This window comes from Ovis aries, chromosome 23 (assembly GCF_016772045.2).
Source record: "Ovis aries strain OAR_USU_Benz2616 breed Rambouillet chromosome 23, ARS-UI_Ramb_v3.0, whole genome shotgun sequence".
In the NCBI taxonomy this organism is placed as follows: domain Eukaryota; kingdom Metazoa; phylum Chordata; class Mammalia; order Artiodactyla; family Bovidae; genus Ovis; species Ovis aries.
The window spans coordinates 48,186,921-48,212,584 of record NC_056076.1 but is presented as its reverse complement, the minus strand read 5'-3'; the positions used below and the strand labels follow the sequence as shown (position 1 = coordinate 48,212,584).

Genomic DNA, 25,664 nt, shown 5'->3' with positions numbered 1-25,664 from the left:
TGTACATAAGTATTGTTTCTGTTGGGTATATACCCAAGAGTTCAATTGCTGAACTCTTTTCTAGTATATATCTATTTAGCTTTCGTAGGTATTGCCAAACACTTATTTGAAATACTAGTTTATAGATTTGCATTTCTATCAGAAATTTAACAGTTAAGTTGCACCATATCCTCACTAACACTTTGGTATTTTATTTTAGCCATTCTGGTTGATGTAGTGGTATGTCACTGTGCTGTTATTTTTGCATTTGAATGGTTTTATTTGTTTAGTGGCTACTTTGGTATCCTTTCTTGTGAAGTGCCAATTCAAATATTTTCCCATTTTCTTAACTGGCATGTCTGTCTTTTCCTCATTTGCAGTGCTATATTCTACACATCAGTTCTCTGCCATGTAGCTTTTCTCTGTGTTTGCCATTTTACTCTCGGAATGATTTTTTAACTATGTTCTTCATTTTAATAAAATCTAATTTATCAGTCTTTTTGTTTTTTGTTAGTAGTTTTCCTATCCTGTTTACATACCCTCTTTGTCAACCCAAGGTCTTGAAGATATACCTCCCTTGTTTTCATTTAGCAGCTTTATTGTGTTACCCTCCACATTTAGATCTGTGATCCATCTCAAATTAACTTTTGTTTGGATATACAGTTGACTTAGTGCCAATCATTCTTTTTTCACTGAATTTCAATGGAAATTTTGTCATAAAGTGGTCCTGTATGAATGAGTCTCTTTCTGGGCTCTATTCATTGGCCTACTGTCTGTCCTTGTAACTTACCACCCTGTCTAAGTACCAGAACTTTATATTGTAGTCTTGATATCACACAGTGGAACTTCTCCAACTTTGTTCTTCAATATTGCCTTGGCTATTCTAGATTCTTTGAATTTCCATATAATTTTAAAATCACTTGTCAGTTTTCACACACATATACACAGACACATGTGGGCCAATCTGCTGGGATTTTTGTTGGACTTGCATTGAATCTGTAGATCAAACTGGAGAAAATAGACATCTCAAAACTATTGATCCTTTCACCTTCGTTTGTTTAATCTTTGATTTCTCTTGGGCTTCCCTGGTGGCTCAGATGGTAAAGAATCTACCTGCAATTCAGCACACACAGGTTCGATCCCTGGGTTGGGAAGATCCCCAGGAGAAAGGAATGGCAACCCAATCCAGTACTCTTGCCTGGAGAATCCCCATGGACAGAGGGGCCTGGCGGGCTACAGTCCATGTGGTCACAAAGAGTCAGCTGACACTTTCATTTTTACTTTGATTTTTCTCACATTGTTTTATACCTCTCAGTATAGATGCTATGCCCATATGTCATTGGATTTATTTCTTAGGTATTTAATTTTTTGAATGCTATTATAAGTGGTATTTAATTTCCTTTTTTAATCTTGCATTTGTTTATCACTAGTCTATAGAAAATACAATTGATTTTTGATTATGGACTTCGTATTTGGCAACCTTGCTAAAAATTCATTTACTAATTCAGGTCTTGTCTTAACCAAACTATAAACTAACTGGGAAAGGACATCCCCCAATGCCTTCTGCAGAATGCTGCCCCTCAGTAAATGCTCACTGAGTGTCCTGAAAAATCTTCCTGCAGCAGGAAGAGAAAGAGGGATGTTCTCTGGGCCCTGGGGACCACTGGTCATTGGTCCCTAGGCAGGTATAAACCCACTCAAGCTCACTCCCCACCCCACCCCCAAGCTGAGCAGCTTTTTCTTGTTTACCATCCCTTGCCACCATTACCTCTTTGCTTAGCTAGGAGAGGTCATGCAGAGGCCAAGCGGAAATGGAAGGACCAAAGGAGATGGAATTTACACAGCTTCTTTCCCTCCAGAGATCATGCCTGGCTTTCTGTAGGAGGCTCTGGCCTGGGCTGGGCTCTGTTGGCAAAAGGGTGCACTGACCCTGAAAGAGTGGGTGCATGGAGGTCATCTGGGCCTTGGAACACCCAGCACAACCATTCACCAAGCATTCACAGGGTCCTAATCTGTGCAGCCCTTTCCTTGGTCCTCAGTTTCCCCGGGCCTTATCCTCCAGGATTGTGCTGCGGATAAGGCAGCAATGCCCACACTGCCTGAAAAGGAGGAGGGGTCCTTAAACTGGAGGGGGAGACCTGGGGTCAAGTTCTTGCTCATCACCAGCAAGCTCTAAGCCTTCTAACTCATGCCTTCCTGCTCTGTGTGGGCCTTGCCTCCCATCAAAGTTTTAAGAGGAATTAGTCATTCTCTACAGTGGCTTCCCACTCTGAGGCTTTACCTTAGAAACAGTCCAGAAGGGAACACTCCCAATCAATGGTCCAGCAAGCACAGAGCTAGTGAGAGCAGTGTGCATTTAGCTGGAAAGAGCAGTGTGGGTCGGGGTTGGGAAGGTTTACAGGGAAGCTTTACAGGGTCTTTAGTATGAGACTGGGTATGGGACGATTGGGGAGGTGGAGAGGAGGGGCCTACCCCCCTGCAGTGTGTCTATTTTGGGGGGACCCTATTCTGGGTATTCTCTCTCCACCAGACAGTACCTCATGGAGTAGTCACTTGGGTATATATAAATCAAGGATAGAAACGATGCAAAAGGTGGTGGGCATCTTGAAGAGAATGGGTGAGGCCCATCATTGAGGGTCTCCCACTACAGACATGCAAGGAAAGCCTCACACTGTGGTTGACAGGCTGGGCTGCCTGGTTCAGGTGGTGGTGGTTTAGTCGCTAAGCTGTGTCTGACTCTTGCAACCTCACGGACTGTAGCCACCAGGCTCCTCTGTCCATGGGATTTCCCAGGCAAGATTACTGGTGTGGGTTGCCATGTCCTTCTCTGGGGGATCTTCCCAGCCCAGGGATCAAACCCATGTCTCATCATGTCCCCTGTATCACAGGCAGATTCTTTACCACTAGTGCCACTCTTTACCACTAGAGCATACCCCACCTCAAAAAAGAAAAGAGAAAAAAAAATTTATATATCTGAATCACTTTGCTGTACATCAAAACTAACAACATTGTAAATCAACTATATGTCAATAAAAAATAATTAAAAAAAGAAAAGCAACTGAAGGCAGCTCCATAGAGCTGCTGCCCCTGCTGCTGGCACCATCAGAGCGTGTTTCTAGAATCAAGAGATGACAGAGTCTGCTCATCCATATCTCAGAGCATCCTTAAAATGGACTCATACTGTTAGCCTTCTCTCAGCAGCTTCCGGATTTCCCCAGGTAGGGTGGGTGTAGCACAGCCCTCCCAGAGGAGCTCGGGGAGGCCTGCGGTCCTCGGCAGGGGGCTTTCAGTGTGGATGCCTCCCCTGCTCCTTGCCTGAACCTTGACCTAGGACTTTGGCTCTGCTGAATTACAGCCACCTTCGAGGACACACTTTGGGTTGTCTTCAGCCACTTGGGCATATGGACTTTGCTGGAAAGGTGGGACCTGAGGGAGGTGGCACGGAGGGCCTTAGACAGGAAAACGAGTGGAGGCTGACAGATGGCACCAAAGCCAGACACCCATGCCCTAACACACCTGCTCCACAAAGGGCCTGGATCGGGAAAAAAAAAAAAAAAAGGGCCTGGATCAGCGCTGGGGCGGGCGGCCCTGGGGCCCAGGGGAGAACAAGGCCAGGGGCGCGGGCAGGAGGTGGCACGGAATGCCCCCCGTGCCTGAACTCCGCCCCCTGCCCCGTGTGCTGGGTGCCAGGCACTATGGAGCCTCCTGACTCTGTAGGCTCCTTTGTTTCCTGGGCGGGCTGCAGGTGAGAGGGCGTTCGCAGTCACCCTCCACCCCTGCCTGGGCTGTGCCAAAGTCAACAGCACAGTCAGTGATCAGGCTGGGGAGGCTGTGACAAAGGGCACCCCTCCCCCGAGCGAGATCTGAGAACCCGGTGGGCCTGAAAAAAGTGGGTACCCCCACTTTCCCAGTATCAAAACCCACCTCCTCAGCCCAGTGCCACCCTGCACCCCACCCACCTGGGCTCTGTTTGTCCGCCTCATCTCCATTCTCCACTGCCAGGTTGGGTCCTTCTCTGCCCACTCTCCCTACTGACTTACCAGCTCTCATCTGGAAGGTGCCACCCTGCCCCTCTCTGTCACCATCTCAGCCACCCCAGGAGCTCAGCCTCAGTCCTTCTCAGCCTCCCCAGGCCTCAGCAGCCCCCATGCTTGCTCCACAGGTGGATCCCCCAGATCCCAGACTGCCCAGTTGATTTTGGGGCTGCCTCTGTGCATATGTCTGTTGCCCCCCAGGAAGTGCAAGGCACAGAAGGCAGAGTGTTCCCCTGTCCAGCCTCCTTCCCAGCCCAGCACCTGATGGACAAAGAGGTCATGCATGTCTACAAGCGCACTGGTGTGGGAAGGAAGGACGTAGTCCTGCCCGTGGTATCACCCACTGAAAGTCCTAGGTCCACTGACCCACCTGTGTAACTTCCAGGGAGACTGGGACCTTGGCGAGCCGGTCCCCTCTAGGATAAGAAAGTGTGTCAGTCACTCTTTGCAACCCCATGGAATGTAGCCCGCCAGGCTTCTCTGTCCATGGAATTCTCCAGGCAAGAATACTGGAGTGGGCTGCCATTCCTTTCTCCTAGGGATCTTCCTGAACCAGGAATTGATCCCGGGTCTCCTGCATTGCAGGCAGACTCTTTACCATCTGAGCCACCAGGGAAGTCCTCTGGAATAAGGAAGCAGTCAAATCACAAAGGGAGATGGGAGGCTGGGGGCTGGGGGTGCCCACCAAGAAGGGCAGAGGGAGAATTAATGCAGAGAGTCCAGGTGACACCTGGGAAGTATGCCGCAACCTGGGCTTTTCCCGAGGAAGAATGGAACAAAGGCTGCTGGGAGGCGTGGTGTCAGGAGGTGTGGTGTCCGAGAGGGATGTGGGCCCAGGATTAGAGAGAGCTGCCTTTTATTTATGCGGCTGGGTGGTGGGGACACAGGTGTTTGTGATGTTATTTTTTATGCCTCTTTGTATGTCTGGAATATTTCATCACGGATTTTTAAAGAAAGAGGTGCCTGAGGCCAAGACAATGGAGGTGGCTCTGGAAAAGACGCAGGGAAGAGGCTTGGGGAAAGGCAGGACACCTGTGAGTGCAGATGAGAAGCAGGGCTCCACAACAGGGAAGGAGGTAGAGACACTTGGAAAATCCAAGTCATGAATCACTGGGGCTCCGTCCAGACCTTGCCAGAGGGTGGACCGGGTCGAGCCAGGGTGGTGTCGTCATGGGAATGGACCGAAGATGAGATCTGATCAGGTTGACCAGGATCAACAGAAGCATCCCTTCAGTGGGCTGCCAGCCTCCTGGGTTTTCAGCCGAGGCTTATAACTGCTTCCAGGCACTCAGGCATAGCTGTCAGGGGAGGGTGGGAGTTTCCGGCATTGTTGTTGTTATTTTCAAACAATCATTTTAAAGTAGCTGCGTCTTCTTTACAGCATGCCTGGGTTTCAGACTCTGAATCTCTGAAGAACAGATAAATGATGCGCTTTGTGGGACGAGAGGGGATTGCGGAGGGGGAATGATTCACTTTACAGAAATGGCTTAAATGACAATGCCTTTCGTGGGCTTAAATGAGATTTGAGGCGTTCGGCTGCTTAGACCCAATCTTGTATGGAAAGCAGAGCTCACCTGCCCAGGTACTATGGCCTACTTTGCTGTGGGCGTGTCTCCACCTGTGTGGGGCCCAGAGGGCAGTGCCCAGGGCAGTGGCCCTGCCCTGCATGGGCTAAGAAGAGCCATTCAGCACTGGCCTCTCCCCCAGGGAATGAGACCACATCTGTGGCTTTTCAAGGCTACCCAAGAGACAGAGTCCACCTACTTCTTGCCCACCCACGAGGCTGCGTGGACCCAGCGCCTTTATTAGATTGCTGTTGCATACAGTCTGAGCCTGGAGGAGGGCAGATGGCTGATAGCAGCTCTGGGCCATACTTCGTGGGGGGCACAGGACTTCTGGAAGACTTGATCCTGATGGCTCAGTGAATTTTAATCATATTGACAAGAAAACTGTAATAACGTGCTAGCCAGTATCCTCTGCTCTAGATTTACACCTGGTACCTGTGGTATTAGATATTTCATGCCTGCCTGCTTGTAGCTGGTGTCGTGGAGTATCCATGAGCCTAATGTTGATAAAGAATCTGTCTCTGCAGCAGGGGTTAGATTGGTCATCCTTGTCTTGCTTGGGATCGGCCACTTTGGGCCATCTGCCAGGACTGCATACTAAGAGTGGATCCTAGAATATGTCTGGGTGGGATTTTCTGACCTGTGGACTCAAGGAGGTTTGCAAAAGAGGCCAGGTGGAAGATGTGGATGAGTTGGGGTAGCCTGTGCCCGTGATGGGTTCTTGGCTGCTTCTTCATGACCAAGCCGCTCTGCAGAGTGTCTGGGACATCACTGTCTACCGTGCGGAGGTGTTGCTTGCTGTATTCATCCAGGTTCCGTACTCAAGTTGAGCAGGTGAGGAAGCAACTTAGATGGGAGTGGGAGCTGAGGACTGTTAACAAGAGTGGGTAGAACTCACTAGAAGCTCTTGGCGCTGCAATCAGAGGAAGTGTGACAGGGGTCTGTGGACCCTGAATTGGGCAGTGCACTGGGAACTGGCTGCCCTGGTGGGGGTGGGCAGGGCAGCCGTGTGTGCCTAGGGCTCAGGAGGGGAGCGCAGGCTGCAGTGTGTGAGGCAGGATGCCGTCTGGTTCTCGGGAGTGGAAATGCCACCTAGAGCAGCCCCAAAGGAGACCTCTGGTTAAACACGATGCCTTGGCCACATCTATTTATCTCAGCCCCCTTTCTAATCACCCTTCCACCCATGGCACTAAAGAAAATGACAGAGCCTGATGCCCCAAGGACAGGGAGAGCAGGGGAGGAGCAGAGAGCAGGTGGGAGGTGCCAGCAAAGGTGTGGAGGCGGGAGTTTATGGGTGGACGGCTGCTCACTGAGCAGAGAGATGAAACCCAAGGGTGGGTAGTGAGACGAAAGCTCGAGAAGCAGTCATCCCACCCCCTGCCAACCCTCAAGCAGAGCAGAAATGGGAATCACATACTTCTAAAGGTAAGATGAGGAATGGCGTTGAAAATTCGCATCAAGAATCCTTACACCCAGAGCCACTCCTGTAAACTTTCCCTCTCTGCTTTGGCCAAAGACTAGAAGTTTCTTTTCAAAAAAATATGATTCAGTGACGTTCTGGACCCTGAGACACTGTGTGCAGCTGAGAGCAAGTTTGCACACTAGACTCAAAATGAGAGCATTTATTTAAAGATTACATCGCAAGTGGTGAGACTTCCAGCTCCTCTCTGCTCTCTACCCCAAGAATACTGGTAGCCCAGTGTCTGTCCCCCAAGCAGAGTGATTGGAAGGGTCCTTTGCAAGTAAACTGATTGGCCCAAAAGGAAAAAATTCTACACATACGGTATGTGTGAATAGGTATGTATATGTGCGTATGTATGTGTGTTTACGTATATGTGTGTGTGTGTGTGTAGATACATATGTGTACTTGAGTGCGTATACATGCATGCATATGTGTATATGTGTGTGGGGGTATGTATATGTATGTTTGTCTGCATATACATACCTACACATACAAATATATGTGTGTATGTATGTATCTGCATGTTCGTGTGTTTATGTATGTGTATATTCCCCCAAAGAAATAAACAGATTTCTACCCAATCACCTATAGAGAAATCACTGACTCTTTAGTGTCTTGTTAGTGTCCAGTGGTCAAGGATTACCTGGCATTTGTGAAAAGTCTGTAACATGTGAGATCAAGAGAGAGGGAAAAAAACAAACAACTGGTGGGGGCGGGGGGAAGGAGCTGAAGGGATGAAAGCCAAGTCTAGGAGCGGAAGACAACTTCAATAAAACTATACTTAATGTCCTCAGAGAGATAAGAAGAGATAATACATCCATAAAATGAGAATGGGGGTTATAAAAAAGGAACATTCAAAGAATAAGGAAGGACTCTAAGAAGTTAAACATATAACAGCAGAAATTTAAAAATCAGTGGAAGGTTTGAAAGGTGAGTTGAGGGACTTTCTTAGAAAGTAGGAAAAGAAGACAACAATGTAGGAAGTAGGAAAAAAATAATCAGGAGATTTAGAAACTCGGTCCAGGAGGATCAGCAGTAAGGGTTCCAGAAATAGAGAGCACAGACACTCGAGGGGATGGAGATTATTGGAGAAGCTGTGTGAAAAAGTCCGTAGGACTGAAGGACACAGGCTTCCAGGCTACATGGAGGGTCACAGTGGATGCAGAGACCCACGAGATGACCTGTCCTGGTGGAGCTCCAAAGGGCTAAGGACAAAGTGACGCTTCATACAGCTTTCAGAGAGGAAGAAAGTAGATTGCATACGAACAGGACAGAACTCAGCTTTCCAACAGTGTCTCTGGAAACTGGAGGACATGGGGACAATGCCTCCAGTCTTCCAAGGGCAGGTGGTTTCCACCTTTCTGTTCAAAGCCAAACAGACTATCAAGAGGGAGAGGGAATGAAGTTGGTTCGAATAGGCATGGTCTCAGAGGGCGTACCTTCTACACACCTGTACCAATGAAGCAGGCGAGTACATCAAAATGAGAATGGCGGGTACAGCAGACAACGTGATGGGTCCCCAAAGATGACGGCATCCTAATGCCCAGAACCTGTGAAAATGTGCGATTCCATAGCAAAAGGGGAGTTAAGTTTGCAGAGGGAATGAAGATTGCTAACAGCTGACCCTGAGATAGGGCAATGATCCCGGGTTATCCCTCTGGGTCCAATGTAATCACAAGGGTCCTTAGAAGCGAGGGAAGGAGGTGGAGGAGCAGATGAGAGTCATGATGTCCCGGGAGGACTCTCCCAAGGTGGCTTGGCTAGGAGATGGAGGAAGGAGCTCTGAGCCAAGGACTGTGGGTTCCTCTGGAAGCTGGAAACACAGACAGCCTCTCGAAGCTCTTCTCCCCCACAGGCTTCAAAAGGAAGGCTGCCAACATCTTGATTTAGTCCAGCGAGACCCATTTCAGACTTCTGACCTGCAGAACTGTAAGGCAACATATCTGTGTTGTTTGAAGCCACTTCGTTTTCACTAACGTGTTACAGCACCAATGGACACTAATACAGTGTGGGATTCAGGAAGCAAGGAGTAAGAAGTCCCAGGTGACAGCTGTGCAGAAGGCTCAGGTCCAGACGACTTGGACCATGGAGAACTCTGGATGGGATCACGCCTGGAAAAAAACAAAAAGGAATGGACAGATTGCACTGAACTGTTTGGAGAGGGATTTGAACAGTTCTGTGTGTGAGCAAATAAGCATTGTATGCTCAATCATGTCTGACTCTTTGAGACCCCATGGACTGTAGCCTGCCAGGTTCCTTGGTCCATGGAGTTCTCTGAATACTGGAGTGGGTTGCCATTTCCTTTTCCAGGGGATCTTCTTGACCCAGGGATCAAATCCACCATCTCCTGCAGCTTCTGCATTGGCAGACAGATTATTTACCACTGAGCCACCTGGGAAGCCTGTAAATAAATGTTAGGTGCTTACAAAGCTATTTTTAATACTAGAGAAAATGTTATGGAAGAAAGGAACATCACGTGGCTTATCCGTGAGCAGTGGCTACCCAGTCACCATAGTGTGAACACTGACAATTGCTTTAACCAAGATGGTGGCATCACTCTGTTGGGAGAATGGAGAGGACAGAAATGTGGGTTTAGAGGAGGTGGGGTTGGGGGCATAGGAAACCTCATCTTCCTCTCTGGGGCACTAATAGATAATATCTAAAAATGGAACTTCTGTAAGTGGTTATATATAGTGTGTGCTCTGAACTGAACTGTGGCCCTCCAGAATTCGAATATTATATCCCTAACCCAGTGTGTCTCTATTTGGAGTAAGGAAGTAACTAAGGTTAAGTGAGGTCATAGGGGGAGCCCTGATTCAGTTCAGTTCAGTTCAGTTCAGTTCAGTCTCTCAGTCGTGTCCGACTCTTTGCGACCCCATGAATCGCAGCATGCCAGGCCTCCCTGTTCATCACCATCTCCTGGAGTTCACTCAGACTCACATCCATCGAGTCCGTGATGCCATCCAGCCATCTCATCCTCTGTCGTCCCCTTCTCCTCCTGCCCCCAATCCCTCCCAGCATCAGAGGTTTTTCTAATGAGTCAACTCTTCGCATGAGGTGGCCAAAGTACTGGAGTTTCAGCTTTAGCATCATTCCTTCCAAAGAAATCCCAGGGCTGATCTCCTTCAGAATGGACTGGTTGGATCTCCTTGCAGTCCAAAGGACTCTCAAGAGTCTTCTCCAACACCACAGTTCAAAAGCATCAATTCTTCGGCATTCAGTCTTCTTCACAGTCCAACTCTCACATCCATACATGACCACAGGAAAAACCATAGCCTTGACTAGACGGACCTTAGTCGGCAAAGTAATGTCTCTGCTTTTGAATATGCTATCTAGGTTGGTCATAACTTTTCTTCCAAGGAGTAAGCATCTTTTAATTTCATGGCTACAGTCACCATCTGCAGTGATTCTGGAGCCCAAAAAAATAAAGTCTGACACTGTTTCCACTGTTTCCCCATCTATTTCCCATGAAGTGATGGGACCAGATGCCATGATCTTCGTTTTCTGAATGTTGAGCTTTAGGCCAACTTTTTCACTCTCCTCTTTCACTTTCATCAAGAGGCTTTTTAGCTCCTCTTCATTTTCTGCCATAAGGGTGGTGTCATCTGCATATCTGAGGTGACTGATATTTCTCCCGGCAATCTTGATTCCAGCTTGTGTTTGAGCTTTAGGCCAACTTTTTCCCTCTCCTCTTTCACTTTCACCAAGAGGCTTTTTAGCTTCTCTTCACTTTCTGCCATAAGGGTGGTGTCATCTGCATATCTGAGGTGATTGATATTTCTCTCAGCAATCTTGATTCCAGCTTGTGTTTCTTCCAGTCCAGCGTTTCTCATGATGTACTCTGCATAGAAGTTAAATAAGCAGGGTGACAATATGCAGCCTTGACGCACTCCCTTTCCTATTTGGAACCAGGCTGTTGGAGAGACCCCAGGGTACTCACTCTTGACTCTGTGAAGACACAGTGAGAAGATCTGCAAGCCAGGAAGCAGGCTCTCCCAGAAACCAGACTGGTTGGCACTTAGACCTTGGATTTCCTAGCCTCCAGGACTATGGGAAATACATCTGTATTGTTTAAACCACCCAAGTCTATGGTGTTCTGTGGCATGTTTTGAAAGTCGTAGCTGACTAATCAGCATGTCATTTAGAAATATGTCACTACAGACCACAGATCAGTGATTGGCAATGTGCGCTCAGTCGTGTCTGACTCTGGGACCCCACGGACTGTAGTCCTCCAGGCTCCTCTGTCCATAGAATTTTCGAGGCAAGGATACTGCAGTGGATTGACAGTTCCTACTCCAGAAAAGACAATAAGAAATAGCTAAATAATTGAGAGTGATTATCTCTGGCAACTGGAAATCAGTGTGTAGCCAAGAGTGCCGTTTTTCATTGTTGGGTTTTATTACTTTTACTTTTTCAAGTCTTGTATATGTGTTAAATTTTTAAAGTAAAACAACAACAACAAAAATGGAATTTGTTGGCTTAGGTAAATATAAAGTTCAAAAACAGAGAGATCTTTAGGAATAGCTTGATGAGATCTCCATTTTTCTGTAGTTCAGTGCTGTCCTCAGAACTCTTTTATAGTAGCAAAATGGTTGCAGTAGCTCCAGCCCTTACATGTACCTTCAATATCTCTGATAATGGAGCTTCTCCCCAAGAGCTTCCCAGGAAACATGTCCTGCATCTTATGTGACAGAATTTGTTCCAGTCACTATAGCCAGGGAGCTGAACTGAGCTTATTGACTTAAGCCATAACACACCTCAGAAATACATTGGCTATGAGGTGCAAGTGGTAATCTGGGAGGAAATTGGTGTTCTGCCAAGAGGAAGGATGAAAGGATGATGGGTGGGTCAGACTGGCAAGTGTCCAGTACAAATGTGTTCCTCTGGAGAATATCTCTTAGTGAGCTATATGTCCCTCCTAACTCTTTGGTTGGTTGGTTTGATGGCATTTAAGTTAAATGTTAACTTTTGCTCTGTGTGACTAATGAAATAGGGAAGGCTGGACATAGAGAAAATCACTTGATATGGGAGGTTAAAAGGGGCATCCCACACCATATAGTGGATGTGAAGGTGAAGGTGAAGGTGAAGTCGCTCAGTCATGTCCGACTCTTTGCGACCCCGTGGACTGTAACCTACTAGGCTTCTCTGTCCATGGGATTCTCCAGGTAAGAATACTGGAGTGGATTACCATTTCCTTCTCCAGGGGATCTTCCCGACCCAGGGATCGAACCCGGGTCTCCCGCATTGGAGGCAGATGCTTTAACCTCTGAGCCACCAGGAAGATAGTGGATGTGGCAACGTGAAAAACTGAAAGGCAGAAGTGAGTCCAAAGCCCCATTCTTAGGGGGAGTGTGTACGACTGTGCCTCAGTTGGACACGATCAAAAATTTCATCCTGGAGTGATTGCAGGACAACTCTCAGACAGTTTCCTGACTTCACCTCTCTTCTCAGCCAGTCTACCACAGATGCCGGAAATTGCGTCATTAGAAACTCATCTCTGTGTAAGAAGTTCCCATGACATTTGGCCATTGCTTGTCGCTAAAGCAGAAGGCCTTAGTTTGCCAAATCCTTCCTGGACAGCTGCAGCAAGAGGAGATTTGAAGTGTGGGAGGGGAAGAGGGGAGAAGTATCCGGAGGAGGGGGGCACTCAGCACAGGTGTGGAGGTGGGAGAGAGAGAACCAGGTGAGGACTAAGATGCCGTGGGGGTGGGGGACAGTACCAGGTCCTTAGTCCCCAGAGTGCTAACCTTAACCTGAGTCCTGATAAGCGGGGCACTAGACACTCTCTATGACTGGGTTAGCCAGCTTGCCAAACTCATCAGCTCGCTCCATCCCTCTGACTGATATCCACAGCTGGAGGAACACTTGGGGCAGGAAGGCGGCTGTCCAAAATGTCCACCGTGTCTGCTCCCACCAGCTGAGCTGAATGCTTTCCTAGAGGCAGCTGGCTTACTTCCCAAACCTGTTTATGCCAGTGGAACTTGCTATTGTAATTATGCAATTTAATTAAGTATTATACAAACCAATTAAATCCCATTGCTAAAAAAAGAAAGAAATTGTTTCAATGAAAACTTGGTTGAAAATTTGGAAAGACTCAAAAAGAAAAAAAAAAACCAACAGTTCATTTTATTTAATAAAAAAATGCTGTTGAGTTAGATGTGGATGAAACAACTAGGAAAGGTTGGGGAAATAGTCACGAAATTGAGGGAGACTTTTGCATTCAGATTATTTTGCCAGTGTATTTAGCTTCTCATTCCATTTAAGAAAACCATACTTAGAAATAAGTGTGATTTATGCCAGAAAGACAATCAGAACAATTACACTCAGGAGATGTGAAGGCGAAGAAACATCTTGGCTTTATATCCAAAGTTCACTGAGTGAATATACAAACATGTGAGATGCTAAAATGTTTCAGCTCACTGACTAATCATCTCAGCTAAGAGGGCTTCCTGCATAGCTTATTTGTGGTGGGCTTCATCTCCTGGACACTCACTCCCACTCTTCTGACTCAGAGGCTGGTATGCAGGGCGAGATCACACTTATGAGCCACAGATGCTTAGTTGGCCGGGTTTCCCAAAACTGGCAGAATTGGGAGAAGCCTGGGAGAAGCCAAGGAGAAGCAGGGAAAAAAAAAACAACAACTGAGGATGGCTTCAACCTGGATCAGCCCCTCTGCTGCCTCCCAGCTGTCACCCAGCGGCCTGAGCAGTAGGTCCAGCCTACACTGAACTCTCCCCAAATGATGCCCCCCCCCCACCCCACCCTGAGAGAACAGGGAGCAGGGTGACTCCATCCGTGAGACTCAAGCTCAGAGGCAGCTGCTGTTTGGGTTCTTTATCTGCCCTCACGGCTCAACTCTGGCCTCGCTACACACACCTCCTTCTCTGGCCACACCTGCTCACTCACTGCCCTGGTTATGCTTGACCACTCCCACCTATGGCTGTTTGCTAAGAGTCTCTCTTTCTAGACTGCCCTTTGCCCGGACTCTTCATATCTTCCCCTTCCTTCAAGCTTTTGCTTACTGTCTGTTGCCTCCAGGAAGCCCTCTCTGACTACCCACTGAGCTTACTGCATGTACCGCCCTCCTGCACTTAGTCTTGACTGCTTTCTCATCTTTTTAAGATGTGGGGCAATTTTAGGTGCCGGGGAGAGGTTCTCACCCAGGTTCAACCCAACACCTCTCCTGAGCTATAAAATTGGAGTTCTTCTTGAGACCCTTTCTGGATTTTATTTCAGACACTCCCATTTCACAATCACCACCCTGTAGGACTGCACAAATTTCACCAGTAAAGCCCCCACAGTGGACATAGAGATTCAGGAATATTTGTCCTGAAAAGTTGATGTGGGAGAACCATGAACTTCCAACGGGCTGTAGGACACTGGGTTCCATCCCTGGGTCCCCAGTTCTCAAGGGAAAGTTGTAGTTCAGTTCAACTCGGTTCCTTCAGTTCAGTTCAGTTCAGTTCAGTCACTCAGTTGTGCCTGACTCTTTTCGAACCCATGAATTGCAGCACGCCAGGCCTCCCTGTCCATCACCAACTCCTGGAGTTCACTCAGACTCACGTCCATCAAGTCAGTGATGCCATCCAACCATCTCATCATCTGTCATCCCTTTTTCCTCCTGCCCCCAATCCCTCCCAGCATCAGAGGTTTTTCCAATGAGTCAACTCTTCACATGAGGTGGCCAAAGTACCGGAGTTTCAGCTTCAGCATCAGTCCTTCCAAAGAACACCCAGGACTGATCTTTAGGATGGACTGGTTGGATCTCCTTGCAGTCCAAGGGACTCTCAAGAGTTCTCCAACACCACAGTTAAAAGCATCAATTCTTCAACGCTCAGCTTTCTTCACAGTCCAACTCTCACATCCATACATGACCACTGGAAAAACCATAGCCTTGACTACTAGATGGACCTTTGTTGGCAAAGTAATGTCTCTGCTTTTCAACATGCTATCTAGGTTGGTCATAACTTTTCTTCCAAGGAGTAAGCGTCTTTTAATTTCATGGCCGATTCCTTCAAAAACCTTTAAATCAGAGACTTCCTGTACGCAAGGCACTGGGGTTGGGGCAGGGAGGAGTCAGGATGGGCGGGGCTGGAGATGAATGACACGTGATGGCACCTCCCCTCAGAGCGCTTGAGCAGGTGGGGAAGATGACCACGTGCCCACGGAGCTGAGGCAGTGATGCACCAAATGCCGAGGGGTGTGGGGTGTCCGGGCAGACTTCTTACAGGGAGTGAGAGCTGGGGGGACCTGCGGGGAAATCGGAGTGTGGGCCTTCCAGGTGGGCGGGTGGCCAGGACGGTTCTCATACTTCACACAGATGCACGTCGCGCTTCCGGCGGCCCTGGTGCGCCTGGGGGCCTCTGTCGGGGATCGCTTCTGACGCCTCCTGGGAGGGGAAGCTCGGTGGTTGAGGAGACAACTTTTTCTAAGTCGGGCGGTGGGACTTCTCTTCCAGGGAAGAGTTCTGACTGAGCTTTCCCAGGCCCCAGAGGTTGGTTGACACTGCTGGAGGGACATGTCGTGGTTGGCCTGGGACGGCCGCTTTATGCCTACTATCCTCCGGTGACTATGAACAGTGTCCGCTTTCATTCTCAAAATGCCCTTGTTTGGATAATAAAACGGCGTGTCCGTGCCGGGGGGAGTGATGCGGTGCTGAGGGCAGTGATGCGGTCCCCGGGGAGCAGGGGCCGCAGGGGACAGCTCTGGAGGCAGCCTTCGCCAGGTGCCCCCCTCCTGCTGTGGGGGTCGCCCCTCCCCTGTCCAGACAGCTGCTACACCACGCACTGCCTGGATCCTACTGGCCACCGTACAGTCACCTGCAGGTCTGTCCTTCGCATCATTGAGGTGCAGAGTAAACAGTGAAGTTTGAAAATAAAAAGTAAATCCTTTCCCGGGGGAATCAGTTTTTTTCTTCCATCTGAAAGGGGGCTGAAAGCATCTTTTTCTCTGAGAGAAAGCGTGCTCGTTGCTCAGTTGTGTCTGACTCTTTGTGACCCCATGGACTGTAGCCCACCCGGCTCCTCTGTCCGTGGAATTCTCCAGGCAAGAGTACTGGAGCGGGTTGCCATTTCCTTCTCTAGGAGTTCTTCCCGACCCAGGGATCCAAGTCGGGCCTCCTGCATTGCAGGCGAATTCTTTACTGTCTGAGCCACCAGAGAAAGCCTGATATTAGTTATTCCTATCACACTGGACACCAGGTGAGATAGAACTTCCTGGAAAGTAGGTTTAGATACAGGGAGGAGCCTGAGTGATAGGATGCAGGGCCCCAGGACAAGGGCAAGACCCACACAGGCAGGAAAAGTCACCAACGGGAAGCCTGTGGTCAGCGAAGACGGAGCAGGCCCGCCTCCGGTTCCGCCGTGTGGAGCTCCGAATGCCGCCTTTGCCAGCCTGATGTCCATCCCCGCGGGGGCTGACGAGGCAGCCTTGCTCCCAGGGCCCTCCGGTTCTCTTCCCCACACGCGTGCCCACACCAGCCTTGAAATCCCAGCCCCACTAGGCAGCGGAACCAGGCCGACAGGCAGAGTGGGCAGCCCCGGCGGCCCTAGACCCCCATCAGCCAATGAAGTCAGGCACCGTGAACCTTCTTATTAAACCCACGAGACTCCCTTCCGCCCCTCGGCCCCTGCGGGAATTCTGCGCTGAGATGCCTTCTTCAGGAGCCCTGCGGACGTGAAGGCTTTATCACGCTTTCCTCCTTATGTTACAGAAAGAAAACATTTTTCTCCAGATTTAAACCGTTCTTCAATATTACAGCGTCAAATACTCTCTATCATCCCCCTGCGTCTACTCAGGTTCTGCTAAACTTTCACCATCCTGTTTCACCAGCCAGAGAGCATGGAGAAGGACCCCCTCATTGGGTGCCCTCCTCCTTCTTACCCTGGCAGTATAGGCAGGGGCCCTGGGGGCAGGGGCCTGAACAACCTTTCCCTGTTCCTCAGGCCAGGATCTGCTGGCAGCCCTGGCTCAGATTTCCCCAAGCCCAGGAACGCTTCCCTGAGGCTAGACAAAAAAGAAAATGTGTGTGACTGAGCAGTCGGACTGGGGCTGGGCAGCCTGACCAGAGAGATTAGGCCTTTGTTCCTTGGACAGGCTCTGTCGCCTCCCCTATCCCAGGCCCCAGGCCCCAGCTTTAGCTTCGGCTCTCTGGGCTCAGCCCTTTCTCCTCCTTAGGCTGTTTTAAGGTTCTAGGCCAAGGTCGCCGAAGTTCAGACTTCCAAGGGAGCCATCCCCCCCCCCCCCCCCGCCCCAAAGCAATGACAGAGAGGATTTGGTTGCCTTGGAAGACACTGTTCTCCAGGGACACACACACACTTTCCCGTCCCCATCCCCCCACCCCTCTCTCCTTCTCTGTCAATCAGAGCAGACTATCCTGGTCTGGTGCCCTGCGGGCTGGACCTCAGCTCATGGGTTTCCCCAAGGTGCCTGCATGGCAGGCCCTGGGGCCAAGGGCCACGCTACTGCCCTGCAGGCTGCTTGGCAATGACCACACACACACACATTTTCCAGCCTTTCCAGGGAAAAGCAGGGAGATGTCCATTTGTTGAGTGGGCTCTCAATGCCAAGCAACACCGCATGTGCAAGTGTGTCTGGGGGAAGCTCCTCTGAATGTGCTCCCAGGGTTGGGAAAGTGGCCTCCGGACCAAACGCAAGGTCTCCCCTAAGGTGTGGGGGGTGCTGCTGTTTATTCTGTTCAGCAAATACTCAGGAGTTTGCTGGAGGAAAGGGAGGCTTACCATCAGATTCTTTCCTTTCATGGGGAAATAAAGAGGCATGCAAGTAATCACTGCTGGATTTAAGGAATGTTTATCGAGCACCTACTGTATCGGCTGTTGGGGGTGGAGGAACAGTAAAGGCTGGGTGGAGTCTGGCTGTGGGCAGGGGCTGGGTCTCTGTTTGACTCCCTTCCAGAAGGCAGTGGTGGTGAGCCTGGCACAGGGCATGTGCTCAGGAAGAGTGAGTTAAGTCTTAGTCACTGCCTGGCAGGCAGAAGTGTCCTGGTTGCTGGAGTCTGTGCTTCTGTTTGCCTCACCAGCTGGGCGGGGCAGGGGGGGCTCTTGCTGGCCTGCCCCCTTGGCTTTCCGAAACAGTCTCTAGCACTTTGGACAGGCGTGGTTGTCCTTCTAGTTGGAAGGACCGTGTTGGTCTCTGGACCTTCCTCCAAGACCCCAGGGTGGCACCTGGTGGCCCAGTGGGGCCCAGTGATGGGGAGTATTGTGTTTTGGGGTTGGTTGTTTTTTTAACTAATAGACTATTTTTTTTTTTAGAACAGTTTTAGGTTTATAGAAAAATTGAGCAGAAAGTACAAAGTTCCCATATACCCTCTTTCTTCCCCTCCCTCCAAGTTTCCCCTGCTATTATTATCTTGCATTAATGTGGTACATTTGTGATAATTGGTGAACCAATACTGATACATTATTTTATTTGCTATTTTATTGAAGTATATTGTGTTTGCTTCAGGTATGCAGCAAAGTGATTCAGTTACACATACGTGTATGTATATATGTATGTATATCTATATTTTTTATTCTTTTCCATTATAGTTTATTAAAAGATACTGAATATAGTTCCCTGTGCTATATAGTAATTCCCTGTTGTTTGTCTGTTTTATATATGATAGTGTGCCTCTGTCAATCTGTTGATATATCATTATTAACTAAAGTCCGTAGTTTACACTAGAGTTCACTCTGTATGTTGTACAGTTTTATGGGTTTTGACAAATGTATAAAACCATGTGTCTGCCATTACAAGGTCACACAGAATGGTTTCGCTTCCCTAAAAGCCCCCTGTGATTCACCTGTTCATCTGGACTGTCTTCCCTCTGGCAACCACTGATCTTTTTCTTATCTCCATAGTTTTGCCTTTTCCAGAAGGTTGTATGCTGCTAAGTCACTTCAGTCGTGTCCGACTCTGGGCAACCCCATAGACGGCAGCCCACCAGCTCCCCCGTCCCTGGGATTCTCCAGGCAAGAACACTGGAGTGGGTGGCCATTGCCTTTTCCGGAAGATCGTTTAGTTGGAATCATATAGTACGTAGCCCATTCAGATTGGCTTCTTTCACTTAGTAATACACATGTAAGACTCCTTGATGTCTTCATGATTTGATAACGCATTTCTTTTTAGCACTGAGTAATATTCCATTGCATGGATGTACCACAGTTTATTTCTCCATTCACCCACTGAAGGACATCTTGATGGCCTCCACTTTTGGTAATTATGAGTAAAGGTGAAGGAAGGTGAATTTGCTCAGTCGTGTCTGACTCTTTGCGACCCCGTGGACTGTAGCCCTACCAGGCTTCTCCATCCATGGGATTCTCCAGGCAAGAATACTGGAGTGGGTTACCATTTCCTTCTCCAGGGGATCTTCCCGATCCAGGGATTGAACCCGGGTCTACTTGCACTGGAGGCAGCCGCTTTAACCTCTGAGCCACCAGGGAAGCCCAATTATGAGTAAAGCTGCCATAAACTTCTGTGTGCAGGTTTTTGTGTGGACATAAGTTTTCAGCGCCTGTGGGTGCTTGCCGGATCCTATGGGAAGAGTATGTCTGGTTCTGTAAGGACTAGACAAACAAGATGGACTGTCTGTGCCATTTTATGACCTCAGCGTGATTAATTTACCCACGTAACACAGCCTCTGAAGGATCCTGGGAAGAGAAGCCCCTGCCTCTCTGTCACCATAGACCTCAGCTGACCCACGCTAGCGACAGCTTATCAGCCCAGGCGTCTTCTCACCAGGTGCTGGGCTGCCACCAGCCCAGTAGCACTTCCCATGGGAACACAGTCAGTGCTCATCCATGTGCTGGGCTCGAGCTAGGAACTGGCACTTAGCAGTGAGCACACAGTCTGCGTTCCCTGAAGGGGCTGACCTCCCAGGGAAAAGCTGGTCTCACCATCCTCACCAGAGAACATAGATGCCGTACCTGGTGCCAAGCATGTCCCACTTGCTCATTTCATCTCTGCTTCAGCCCCAGGAGATAGGAGGTCAGCGCCATTATTCTGCCCATTTTGCTGGTGAAAATCTAAAGCAGAGAGAGGTTAAGTCACTTGTCCAAGGTCACATAGCTGGTCAATGGCAGGGTCAGTCTGGCTCTAAACCCCAGAGCATTATGGCCTCCTGGGAGCTGCAAGGCCCTGCAGCAGAGACTAATGACCTCCCTGTCCCCTGAGGGCACCTCTCACAGCCTCTGTCCCTCCCTGTGAGGTAGAGCCAGTCACTTCAAAGTCATTCCCAGGGTGGGGTGGGGGAAGGTGGAGTCCACCTGCCGCCATCCACGTCAGACAGCCCCCTCCCAGCCCTGCGTGCTTGCTGAGGCTGCTATGGGGCTCAGGGTACACAGGACGCACGGGAACCTTCCCCGCCCCCCCCCCACCCACTGGGTGTGTGCAGGCCCCAGGCTGGGAGTCTGGGACCCATGTTCTGCTTCTGGTCCTGTCCTTGGTGTGACCTGGGGTGAGCCATTTGCCCTCTCTGGACTCAGGTATCCTGGTTGTGAAGTGAAGGGTTTATAGGGTTGCTCTAGCATGGACATTTGATGTTTTTCAAAAAGCCATTAGAGACCCTGAGAAGAACAACACCAATTTTCTGTCACATGTTGATTGTAAGAGCTGTGGCAGTTCTTAGAAAAGAAAGGTTAGTGCTGATTTAAAAAAAGAAAGAAGGAAAAAGATTTCATGAATTTGCATCAGCTCTCAAGGCAGCATCTCTGCAAAGGTGCTAGTGAGAACAATGGTGTTTATCCATGAGCAGAAAGGTCACAAGGGGCCAAGGTCATGTCTACATCAGGCTCTGACCTGTACCCTCGGGTGCAGGGGCCTCCTCCTCTCGGGTGGTCCAGGGCCAAACATGGCCTGACCCACAGGCACTGTTTCATTCTAGGCCTAGACTTACACGGTCCCCAAACCATGCAGTCCTCTGTCTGGTCCCTTCTGGTTGATATCATGCAGGTGAGATTTCATACTAAACTCTCAGGCCTTGAAAAGGTTCTGAGTCCTAGGACTTGGTTTAAGCAAGGATGCTTGTGAGCTGGATGCTTCTGAGAAGGTCACTCAGCTTCTCTGTGTTTCCATCTTCCTGACTGTACAGTGCCGTGGAGGGAGTTTGCAAGCAAGGACCACACCTTCTCTTGTGTGCATCCTCATAGGTAGCAAAGACCCTGAAATACTGCCAATGCTCAGTAAACGGTTAACTCTATCCCACCTGCCAGACAGGTATGTGGGAAAACACTTTTTTAAATTATAAAGCATCACACAAGTGTTAGCTAATATTAATTAATATTGGAGTTAGTCACTCAGTCGTGTCCAACTCTTTACGACCCTGTGGATGGTAGCCCACCAGGTTCCTCTCTATGGGATTTCCCAGGAAAGAATTAGAGTGAATTGCCACTCCCTTCTCCAAGGAATCTTCCCTACCCAGGAATCGAACCCTGGTCTCTAATGATAGTACGAGTGTTAGGCTGTTAGTCTCATAGTTCCGAGTCACACTTAGTCTTCCTATTGCTACTGAAAGCCAGGAGCAATCAGAGAAGAGGGCCTAGATGTTTGTGGCCACACATTTGCAGACATATGTGGGCCTCCCACCTTCTCAGTGTCTGTACGCTCAGGGAGGAGAGAAGAGGGGATGAGAGTAAAGAAAGGGCGGGAGGTCAGACTGCACAGCCTGGTCAAGGGCCAAGCGTTTCTACGCATGACAGCAGGCTGGAGCCAGACCCCTCGGCACCTTGACCTCTGGTTCCGTGTCTCCTTGGGGAGAGCCAGGCGTGCGCTCCCTGCAGAGGTCTGGCCCTTGACAGACAGCGCTGACTCGTCATGGAGCCAAGGGCTGGGGAGACGGAGCCTGGGTGATGACGTCCTTTGGCCCATTTCCAGCCCTTCCCGGAGATTCGAGGAAACAAGTCATTAGTCTGGAGTGTTCCTTAATGAGAGCAAGGAAGCCAGATTGTTGGGTTTGAGAGCCCCCAGGTCAGGGTCCAGGAAGGCACCTGAAATCATTAAGGACCTTTTGCTGGCTGAGGGGCCATGAACTTCAAGTTTATTTCTCCAGAGGTGAAGACGTGCCCAACATTTGGGAGGATGGATGGGGTGAGGGATGGGTAACTATTAGCTTGGAAAGTTGATAGCTTCACATTCTCACCGCAGACCATAATTGTGGGAAGGGACCTTTGTGATCACTCCCTTAACTAGCAAAGGAGAAGACCAAGGCTCAAAAAGGGAACGAGGCTTGTCGGGAGCTCCGGTCAGACTCTTCTTGTCTCACAAGCCTGGATTTTTTCAGGTCTTCATTGAATTGAATTTGTTACAGTATTGTTTCTGTATTCTGTTTGGTTTTCTGGTCACTGTTGAACCCTACATTGGAAGGCAAAGTCTTAACCACTGGACTCCCAGGAAAGTCCTAATCCTGGATGCTTTCTCCCTTTTTTTTCCCCTCGTAACAATATTTTTTGAGGCCTAAAGCACGTTCCAAGAAAAAAAAATCAGGATACAGAAAAAAAAAAAAAATTATCCATGCTATTTTTTCACTCTCACTCACAGAAGCTGTTAGCTCTAATGACCTTTCCAAATTAATAAAATCTGTAAATGTTCGATTGTTTATCGCACACATTGAGTTACACCTCTAAGTGGCTGGAGGGACCCGCTCGCCTGCCTGGAGTATCTAGCTCGAGGGTTCTGCAGCCAGCACGTATGCTCTGCACCCCAGACAGGGAGCTGTGCCCGGATTCCCTGTGAAAGGAGGCACAGCCAGTTTTCCCTCCCAGAGATTTAAGGGAACAGCACACGGTGCGCTCAGAGCCTGTTGCAGACAAAAAACGTTAGTGATGATCCCGGTCCAAAGGTCCTTCCAGAGAATTTAGGGGAGAGACAAACCTTTCAGACATGAATATAGAATCGTTCCCAAATAAATGCTTGATGGTGGCTTTGTGACGTTCGCAGAACGTAGATCCACTAGAAAGGGTTGGATTTGGTTTGGTGGAGGCCACAGGAAACGGCTTTCTGGGCAGGCAGCAAGGGTGAGAAGGAGCCCATGTACCTGGGGGAGGAAGCTGGTCTTGGGTGTAGGGGATGGGCCCGGCTGGGTGGAAGGGGTCCCCACTCTGGGCAGTGATGGGGTTTGGACTCCGTGAAGTGGGCACAAGGAGATCCTGTTTCTTATGCTCAGACACCTGCATCCATGATGACGCTGCATGAACACCATGTTTGCAAGCCATGGGGTCCCTGGCCCAGTCACACAGCCCAGTTGTCCTTGAGTGAGAAAAGCTATATTACCACAGGAGGATCTTTTTTTTAAATTATGGTAAAATATGCATAACATTCGGAGAAGGCAATGGCAAGCCACTCCAGTACTCTTGCCTGGAAAATCCCATGGACGGAGGAGCCTGGTGGACTGCAGTCCATGGGGTCGCAAAAGAGTCAGACAGGACTAAGCAACTTCACTTTCACTTTTCACTTTCATGCATTGGAGAAGGAAATGGCAACCCACTCCAGTGTTCTTGCCTGGAGAATCCCAGGGACAGCGGAGCCTGGTGGGCTGCCGTCTAAGGGGTCGCACAGAGCCGCACACGACTGAAGCGACTCAGCAGCAGCAGCAGCAGCACGGATAACATTCACCATGTTAACCATCTTTAAGTGTACAGGTTAGTGGCATTGTTTGTTCCCATTGTTGTGCAGCTATTGCTACCATACATCTCTAGAACGTATCATCTTCATCTTCCCCCAATTAAACACTAACTCACCATTCCCCAACTCCTGGTAACCTCTCTATTCCACTTTCTGTCTTTATGAATTTGACTGCCCTGTGAGTGAAGTGTGAAAGTCGGTTCAGTCGTGTCTGACTCTTTGCGACCCCATGGACTGTAGCCTGCCAGGCTCCTCTGTCCATGGAATTCTCCAGGCAAGGATACTAGAGTGGGTAGCTGTTCCCTTCTCTAGGGGATCTGCCCAACTCAGGGGTCGAACCCAGGTCTCCTGCATTGCAGGAGGATTCTTTACCGTCTGAGCCACCAGGGAAGCCCGGATACCCATATGAGTAAAATCATACAGCATTTGTCCTTTTGTCTTATTTTCACTTACCATAATGTCCTCTAGTTCATCCATGTTGAAGGATATATCAGAATTCCCTTCCTTTTAAGTCTGAGTAACATTCCGTCATACATGTGGACCGCATTTTATTCACCCATTCGTCCAATGGACTCTTGGGTTTCTCCCGTCTCCTGCCTGTTGTGAGCGACGCTGCTATGAACATGGGTGTGCGACTATCTGTTTAAGTCCCTTGCAGGACGATTTTGAGCTTTTAAAAACAAGGGCTTTGGGTTTTCAAATCATCAGGGGTGATCAGCTGACCCTCACTGCTATCACTCCATGAGGAACAGATTGTCAGCCTGCTGTTTCCCACGCGTGAAGACTCTTCTGCCTTGAGCAGAGCTCTTCATTACCCTCTGCCAGGGACACAGATTGCAGGCTGGACTCTGCGTGCACGCGGCCTTTCCCCACGCCACACTAAGCGGCTTCCGTCTGCATGCTAGCCAGTGTCAAGGCCTCTTTGCCTTCACTTCTTATCCTGAAACGCATCAGTCATGTTGAATTTGTCCCTCACTGAGGGAGCAGATGCTCTGCACTCTTGCTTGGTAAGTTCTTTCTCCTACCTTCTAAAATGTATTTAGCCACGATCGTAAAGGCCACGGGAAATCACACAGGCATAGTGCTCCCTTCTGGTCCTATGTCCTCCCCACCTCCTCCAAAAATCTCTCCGAACATTGCCGAAGAACTAAAAGACACCCTGTCTTGAGGCGTCACTACCGCTGGCCATTAAATTGCCTCTACAGATCCCAGACTCACTTAAAATACATTAAAGTAGTGACATGCTCAAGCAGAGAGGCAGGAGAATGCACAGTTCAGGTTGGCATTGTCATTAACTCAAGTCTTTGGTGTCAACTCCCTCCCGCACCGAACGTCCTGCCTGGCCCTACAGTCAACCTCCGAAATGCATTTTCTGGCCTTTGTTGGTTTGTGTCAGCTCTTGAACATTATTTAAATGTAGTTTGGGGCCCATGCATGCAATTACCATTGTGTTATTATTCAGAACCAGATTGTTAAGATTCAGGCAGCTGTACAAGGAGATGCCCTGTGCTGTGAGGTCCAATTTAGGAGGGCCTTCCGAGCTGGCGCGCAGGGTTGCTAGGCAACCCCATGCTACAGAAGAGGAGGCCTCACTCCGAGTGGGAAGAAGCCCAGCGCCTTCAGGGAATTGGAGGCAGTGGTCAATCTGAGACTGGCATGGCGCCGGGGAGGGGGAGGGAGGCGACGTGGGCCGAACCCACGGCCGGAGGAGGGGGGATCTTGCCAGGGGCGCCCACCCAGCTAGCACGCGGTGTTCCTGGGAGGGGAGAGTGCTGCTGGGAGTGAGAACGCAGAGAAGGTGCAGAAGCCAGAGGTCGGCCAGGAAACTGCTGAAGGATACCCAGAGCAGATGCTAATATGCTTCTCCATCCCTTTCTTCTCTTTGCAGGAAATGAGCAGGTTTGCACAGAAACTGCTGGCCTGAAATTTAAGAAGACGTGGTCACTTGTGAGTCTGAATTTTGCTTTCTTCGGTCTGTGGTTTGACAGTGTTCCTGGGAAGTGGGTGGGT

General features: G+C 49.3%; 1 protein-coding gene across 1 annotated transcript in view; it reads left to right on the top strand.

The window, feature by feature from the left end:
• ZBTB7C (zinc finger and BTB domain containing 7C) overlaps positions 1–25,664 on the top strand; it is a 382,426-nt gene that overhangs the window by 198,612 nt on the left and 158,150 nt on the right. Inside the window, exon 3 of the mRNA XM_015103726.4 lies at positions 25,543–25,601. The gene's annotated coding sequence lies outside the window, so the exon portion shown is untranslated. The remainder of the gene's footprint in view (positions 1–25,542; positions 25,602–25,664) is intronic.